Genomic DNA, 6,062 nt, shown 5'->3' with positions numbered 1-6,062 from the left:
TCATGAGAGTCAAGGACCTGGGACGTAACCTGATATTAGGTTGTTCAATTGTATGTTTCAATCTCCTCTTCTAGAAACCATGTCCCCCACCCCATGTAAAACTACCAAAAAAAGAGGTCTTGGTCTGACATTCTTCAGAGTATATAAAACTCCATTTTACAATAAGATCAAATTGCCCTTACTTTCATTCCACACAGAAACTGACCTAAGGCAAACAGTATAAAAGTTAAAGGAAATCTGCATATAAGAATGGATCAGCTAAACAGGGCACAATTGACAGCATCTAGTTTAATAGTCATTGTCTGTAAAGGCCATAAAGGTCTGAGGACAGGGACCTCCATCCGTTTGCCCATGTCCCAGGAAGAGACAATTTAGAGGATAGTGCTAAACTAAATTCTGGTTCTAGGACTGGCCCTGTTCATCACTCAGCTTATGCTTCTGCCAAGCTGAGTTACAAAGAAAGAGAGACTGGATCCTGTGCATGCATGCATCTCTCTCTCTCTCTCTCTCTCTCTCTCTCTCTCTCTCTCTCCCTCTCTCTCTCTCTCTTTGTGTGTGTGTGTGTGTGTGTGTGTGTGTGTGTGTGTGTGTGTATGTGATGTTATCCTTTCCTGTAAAAGGACTAAGAACTAATTTTGGCTGAGTCATTGAAGATGTAGCCCAAAGGGTAAATCTAAGAGATAAAGTTTATTCTCTAAAGAAAGGAAGCATACAAGAAAAGAAGGGACCTGCAGCCTTCTCTAGTTATGGTCAATAGGGGGCTCATCATTCTACTATAGAGTTCAGATTAAGCAGACTCTATCACACACTATTCTATACAGCCTATGAGGAAGGGACCAGGGCCAGATGTAGGCCAAGGAGTGGGTATCCTTTCAGGTCTTGTGACTATCAACAAAAGCAAATCATTTGTGTGGACAAATTTCCTGACATTGAGTAGAGAATGAAGCTGCACAGATTCCCCTTGGTGTGCATGTTGGCTGTAGCAACATATTGTTATCAGATGTCTGACTCAGTGTGGGATGAGGTAAGGCTGAGTCCAACTGTCTAAGGGCTTGGATTCCATCCAGGGAGGACTTGATCTTTTGTGTCACACACCCCCTTATCTTAATACTCAAGGTTTCTACATGAGCAAGTATAATGATATATATGTATTAATATGTCATATTAATGCCGATTACTTTATAGGCTAGCTAAAAATATATTTTAAAACTCATAATGTCAACATATGAGAAGAATATTTTAAATAACCAATGGTATTTATTATAGAGACAATAGAAGCCAAAAGAGTTCATAGCATAAATGGCTGTGAAATGTGAAGAGAAAAATGAGGAGAAAAAAAAAATACAACAACACTTTACAATTCTAAGAAGCTCACTAAACCTGAGGCATGATGACTACAAAGAAAGCCACACCTAGAACATCGAAGTCTAACTTCTGGGAATCAGAGAGAGACAGACCGTTCCAAACGCAGCAGAGAAACAGAGCAAAGCTATGCTACCTCTAGTGCTAGAGATAGCTAATTCATCACTGGAAACAAAAGAGGTTGGAGGTGTGGGAACAGCAACCAAACTGCTGGAAGGAAAGGAATTCTAGGCAAAACACCACACCCAGTGAAAACAGCCATTGAGTAGAAGGCAAGAGAGGGATGTTTCAAGTTAAGTAGAGTTGTGGTCATTTACGGCCAGCAGATCAGCTTCTTGGGAATCTCTTAAGTGTCGTGTTCAGACTGAGGAAGACGCTTGTGAGGTTGACAGTCAGGACTCCGGAAACAAAGGCAGAGCTCTATAAATTACAGAGATGGGTAAATGATGAAAATCCAATGGTTCCCTCTGCTTTTAGAGACACGGAGAGTTAATTACAGGATGCCTTTCACACTTGAGCTCTGCCCTCAGCATCCTGTCCTAGGTAGCGAAGAAACCGGGACGCCGTTGACATTCCTATTATTTGACAAGGACTGGTAAGCCATTAAGTAGATTATAGTAAGTTTAAAATGCATGTGGATGATTACCAAAACTATGTTCACGGCAGACGGCCCGAACAAGTGACAACAAAGAACAAAATTAGTTCAGCTTACAACCAATGTATCAGCAGGACATTAAGCAAAAAAATGGGCTGAATGTTCCCATTAAAGGTCAAAGATTATCAGACTGGCTATTAAAAGTAAAAGCAATTATGCTGTGTCTATAGTCAATGCCATTTAAAGGCAAGGGCAATCTAAAATAAAAGGAGAGAAGCTGAGAACCCCCAACTGATATTCATGCAATAAAAACACAAACCAGATTTACTATAAGGACACAAAGAAAATCGGATTTAAGTCAAGGGATACAAGAAATCATGATAAATGTTTCGTCATGATAGAACTGTTGTTTTTTTGGCAAGATAAATTATAAATGCACGTGACTATTTTAAAATCTTTTAAAGTGGAAAGGCCTATGGAAAAATAGACCAGTAGACAACACCTGTCAGCAACTTTTATGGGCCTTTATGTGTAACTCTCAGGACAACCAAATAAAGGCATTAGGAAGAGAGCAGGAGCATCACAGCTGCTCCAACCTAGGTAACACTGACAGCCCTCCACAGCCGACTACTGCAGGGTTACATTCTTCTCAGGTTCAAGTTCAAGTTCACCAAAAGTTTCCAAGGAGGCCAGTAATGCAAATGTAACTTTTAAATATTCCCCAGCACGTGAAGAACGGCTCAGTGGGAACATGATGGCCACTAAACCAGTGATCTGAGTTCAATCCCTGGGACTCATATGGTAGAAAGAAAGAAATGATTTTCTCAAGTTGTCTTCTGACCTCCATATCCGTACACCCCAACACACAAAATAAACAAACAAATGCACTTTTTAATTTTTTTTAAGTTTTAAAAAATGTCTCTATCAATGAATGTACGGTCGGACCAGAGTGGAATAGAATGAAAAATCAGCAGATTGTTACTTAAAAGCTCACTCTATCTGGGGAAACAGGACACAGGGAAATAGCTCAGGAGTTCAAAGAAACCTCAGAGAAATGTGAATATGTTGACAGTGAAATGTGATGAAGACAACTCAAACAGTGGCTACTGAGAGACACACGGACCGAAATCACTATAGCAAAAGGAGAGAGGTATCAATAATGCGTAGCATTAGCTCGAGCCAGAGAAATGATAGGAATATAGATATAGACAAATTAAACTCAACCACACACACACACACACACACACACACACACACACACACACACACAAATGCAAAGGGTCAGATATAAACGAAACAGAAAAATAAATAAATAACAGCTTAGAAAACGAAACACAAAGCAGGTCTTCTGTTTGGTTTTAATTTGTTTGTTCTATGACAGGGGTCTCATAGAGACCAGGCTGACCTCGCAATAGCTGTGTAGCTGAGGCTGGCTTTGAACTCCTGATCCTCGTGCTTCTACCTCCCAAGTGGTGAGATTGTGGACATGTGCCACCATGCCTGGTTTCACAGCAGAATTTTAAAAGATGAATGGAAGTGACCCACCCTCCTCAAATGTTGTTATTTTGGGCAGGTGTGGCCACAGGATTGCTCAGTCCAGTGAAAGTTTCCATGTCTATGTTCGTCCAGGCAGTACTAATGGACTTAGTGAATCATTAAAAATAAAGACAAAAAGGAAGGGACATGAAGTTGGGAGGGGTGGACATGTTAGAGGGACCTTGAGAGGATTGGAGGGAAGAAACCTAGAGTGAGCATGATCATATTTCATCGTATACACATGTGAAATTGTCAAGTAATAATTACAAATATTATTAAAAGGGCTTTTAAAAAAGACTAACCTGACACACCCCCTGGAGAGGATCCTGAGGAAAGGAGCCTTGAGGCCTCTAGGAGGTGAGACTGGCTACTGCAGACAGTCAGCTGGAAGTGAAGCCTCAGTCGTACAAAAGAGGACACTCAACCCACCATCCCTATGCTTAGAAGGGATTTAAAGGACTCTGGAGGCTGCATCCTTCTGAAGCCTGGTGAGGGCCTGCTGAGAAGGCATTCCTGGAACTCTGAGCTCTCACCCACTGAAGAAGCCAGGATCAAGAAGCATTGTTCTAGGCATTTACAGGTGTGCCTTGTGACTTGTCAACTGCATTAGAAAATGAATACACCTAGCAGAGACAACCCAGCTTGATTGGTCCTCTCTACTCTGGGCTCCACTCCTCGTGTCTCGGACACTTCTGTGGTTGAGGGATTTTGTTCCTCATTCTACAGCACTACTTTAGAGCGCTGTATGTCCAGATCTTTGATGCAGATCTCTTTATATACACCATGATAAAATGGTTGGTTTAAGCCTGTCTTTCCATCATAATGGTGGAAACAGGATCTTAGACCTCAGTTTTTTCTTTCTAATTGGCTCACAGGAGATGATGTTGTTGTTGTTATATCTCAGTTGATGTCATTTTACTGATGACAGCTACTATTTTGAAGTATATTTCTTTATGTTTCTGTGTCCCCCAAAAGATACTGAAAGGTTACAGAATTCCAGCATCCTTTACAGTACAGGGAAGAAGTACACTCAAGGCAGTGCATAAATACACATGGAAGTTTCTAAATTCAGTAGAATAAATACCCTAGTTCCTGGCCTTCAGCTTCAAATGCCACCACAATTTCTGTAACATTCAATTTTTTCTCAAAATAGAACAATGAAGGTAACCAGAAATGTCCCTAATTGCAGAGATACAGACACACACACACACACACACACACACACACACACACACACACGGTGGGGGAGGGAGACAGAGAGGCAAAAAAAGACAGAAACAGACAGACAGACAGACAGACACACACACACACAGAGAGAGAGAGAGAGAGAGAGAGAGAGAGAGAGAGAGAGAGAGAGATGTTTTGAGGCAGTTGACATTTTACAAAGCCTTGTCAGTATGCCAGGAAACTGGCATAATCATGAAACATATTGGCTTCAATTAAGAGAATCAATACTCTGGCACACTAAGGGAGAAGAGGCCCTCAGACGACAGAAGATGAGGGAGAGTAGCAGTCTCTGCTTGTCTGGTTTTTTTCTAAGGGAAGAAGTCTGTATTCTTTCTACATAGGACACTAACCGCATACCAAGGAAAACACCCCATCAGTATGTACTGGGGTTACAGGAGCAGGGGTGCGATGGTCTGAATGAGAAATGTTCCCCTACAGGTTGATTTGATCTGAGGTTGGTGGTGCTATTTGGATAGGTTGGGGGCCCTTCATGAAGTGGAGCCTAGAGGAAGTATACCACTGGGGGGTAGACTTTTCAGGATTTAGAGCCTCTCCCCACTTCCTTTTCTCCCTCCTCCTTCTCCTGCTCCTTGCTCCTGCTCTTGTGAGTGGATTAAGTGCTGTCAGTCAGCAAGCTGCCACTATGCTTTCTCTGGGCATTGCCACGCCTCCCTCACTAGGATGGGCTCTGCCCTTCCTAAAATAAAACCTCTCTTCCCTCAGTTGTTTTGCTTGTGATGTTTCCTCACAACAATAGAAACATAACTAACTCAGTGAACAGGGGCTAACTTCTAGACTGACTCAAAGGAAGTGAAGTGGAAGTGGGCCGCTGAGAAGCCCACTCCAGCAAAGGTGAGGACTCGCTGAGTCCCTGCAGCTCTGGTACCCAACTTGCAGGCAGTTCCACCAGAGAGTCACATCATCCCAGTGATTGTTATACCTATGCAAGCTTGTTTGCCCGTGTTGTGGGTATCGTGAACCTTTCTATGCTTCCCAAGCCTTCTATCTAGTTGTTTCTTGGATCTTAAGGGCCTCCCTCTAGGAGGGAATGTTACATATCTGAGGAAATAGCACAGGACATGGGAATACAAAAAAGTCACCGGATGATCACTCCCCAGCCTCACCCTCACTGTGCTTTGAAGTTCCTGTGCTGCTGCATCCTATGTCACCACCTGCTCAAGCCACCTCATACTGGGTTATAGATGTGAGAATCAAAAACATCAGATGAGCTCAGAGAAAGAGTGTACTTTGGGGTTAGCACTATCATGGCTTCCCTCGATGCTTGGAAGATGCCCCAAAGGAGGCCAGGCTTACACTAGATTGTCAAAAATAAACTCAACGT

The sequence above is a fragment of the Rattus norvegicus genome, chromosome 10 (genome assembly GCF_036323735.1).
Source record: "Rattus norvegicus strain BN/NHsdMcwi chromosome 10, GRCr8, whole genome shotgun sequence".
Lineage (NCBI taxonomy): Eukaryota > Metazoa > Chordata > Mammalia > Rodentia > Muridae > Rattus > Rattus norvegicus.
This window is presented reverse-complemented; position numbering follows the sequence as displayed.